A 2559-nucleotide genomic window follows, 5' to 3' on the forward strand; every position below is an offset into this window, starting at 1 on the left:
CTTCCTTCCTTCCTTCCTTCCTTCCTTCCTTCCTTCCTTCCTTCCTTCCTTCCCTTTTATCTGAGACAAGGTCTCACTTTGTAGTCCAGGCTAGCCTGGAACTCATTATGTAGTCCAGGTTGGCCTTAAATTCACATTGCTTCTTTCACCTCAGTCTTCCAGATGTTGGGATTACAGTGATGAGCCACCATGCACAGGCTGAAAACATCATTTTAGATATAGGAAGTTTGCATTTTGCAGGGTTCCACTACATACCAATTTTAGCTACTACAGGGTTGGTAATTAATACCAGTTTATCAGAACAATTCAAATTTCAGGTTGCTGCAGAAAACTAATCATAGTAATTGCATAAAAAAATAGTTCTTTAGCCCACAGATCATTATGGAAATAACAGATGTGTACTGTGGTGATCAGTGAACAATTATATAACTCCTTTTAAAGTCTCTCAGTGAATTGTCATTGCAGAGTACAGACACCAAAGGAAGTAAGCATGTTACTTCCTTTCCTCTTTGTGACTAGACCATGTGGCATTTTTCAGGAGTTTGGTTAGGACAGAAAGGATGCAGATATTTCAGAGAAAATGCCACTAAAAAAAGAAATCATTAAAGGAACTCTCAAGAAAATTTTCTAATAGATACAAACTTAGGATTACAACCATTTTCTGAGGCATAGAAAAAATTGTGGTATATCATAAGTTATATTGTGGGAAGAAAGCAAGCACAAGGTATTGTTCAAACCACTGAGAAGGTTTTGTTTAAAAAACAATTTTTTTTTTGTTTTTTCCGAGACAGGGTTTCTCTGTGTAGCCCTGGGTGTCCTGGAACTCACTCTGTAGACCAGGCTGGCCTCGAATCCAGAAATCCGCCTGCCTCTGCCGCCCAAGTGCTGGGTTTAAAGGCGTGCGCCACCACTGCCCGACAGGAAGAGAGCTTTGAGTGTTTTCCTGATGATTAGGATATCTTTGTATTTCAAGTTGTACAATTATTTTTTTAGGTCAGTGGGAAATTAATTCTAGTAAAAATTTTGTGTATCTTATCATACATCTATCTTGTCTGTTAGGAAATGGACTGTGATTCATTTCACTGCAAGTAAAATATTACAAGATATTTACAGGAAAGCATTACAAATAAACACGAAATTCAAGATGAAATAGGGCCGGGGAGATGAGTCTGTGGATAAAGTGCTCGCTGACTAAGTCTGACAATTTGAATTTGAATCCCTGGAACCCACCTAGAGCCAGACATTGCACACCTCACCTATTAGCCCTGCCCTATCTTAACATAGGAAGCAGAGATAGAAAAAATTTCCAGAAGCCTTTGAGCTGGCTTGCTTGGCACATGTAATATGAACAATAAATACACAAACAAAAAAACACTGTCTCACACATGACGGAAAGCAAGAACCAACATCTGAGGTTTCTCTCGGACCTTCACACACAAGCTATGTGTTTGTACACACATGTACCCATACACACATACATCATACATATAAACACAACAAACAATAAAAAAGACAAAGATAAAACTAATTTTCCCTCTCAGAAATGTTTAGGACCCACAATGTACAAGAATCTAAACAAATGAGCAATTAAGTTTCTTCTGATTACAAATTTCAAAAAAATGGAGAAAAATATGGAATGAAATGATGGTGTGAAAGAGAATGGGTGTTAGCAGCAATGCTAACCAGTTTATACAGTTTATTCTGAATAAAATACCCTCTCTGTGCAGTAAATTGTGAGAGTAAAGTTTAAGATATTCCTTGCACTAAAATGCACCGAACTTAGAAAATGTCCTGACAGTAGAAGTATCTCTTTCCCCTAAGTTTAATAAAATCCTCTTGTACCATGAACCACTGTGGCTGCACAGTCATTTTTAGATCTCACAGTAATCTATAATTGAAAGGCTATGCTTCAGATAAAGCAAGAGATAACTCTCCCCAAACATCATCAAATGGTACATCTGAAGAGTTTGGACACACCAGTAAACAGGACCCCATAAACTCTCCTTTTATTTAGAACAACCACTGAATGTTTTTTCCTCTGTAATGTGGTTAAACCTGGAGCTGGACTTGAACCATCCCAAACCAAGTTACTTTAGTACTAAAATCTGTCAATGGGCTTCAACTATGCTTGTAATAAAACCCAAAACTCTTCATCCTGGTCTCAAGTTTTTGTCTTTGTGTTTTCCCAGATCTCCATCCCTGAGCCAGGCTTGAAGCTTGCGGTGGGCTGCCGACTCCCTGGCCTCTTTCATCATGAACACATCCAGGTTCCAGCTGTGTTCTTCGAATACTTTCTTCTCCAAGATTCTCTCACAATAGATTTGGGCCCTTTTATACCTGTGCTGTGCGTTTATACCTCTTAGGACACTTTACTGTTCAGTAAATGATCCAATTGTTCTCCCTTGAGTTGGGTTCCATTAAAATTTCTCTCTCTCTCTGGTTGTGTGTGTGTTGCCCTGTGGGGGAACACTGGCCTAGAATGTGCAAGGCCCTAGTTTCTACCCTAGTACCACAAACCAAACCAAACCAAACCAAACCAAACCAAACCAAACCAAACCA

The sequence above is a fragment of the Grammomys surdaster genome, unplaced genomic scaffold (genome assembly GCF_004785775.1).
Source record: "Grammomys surdaster isolate TR1022 unplaced genomic scaffold, NIH_TR_1.0 133, whole genome shotgun sequence".
Lineage (NCBI taxonomy): Eukaryota > Metazoa > Chordata > Mammalia > Rodentia > Muridae > Grammomys > Grammomys surdaster.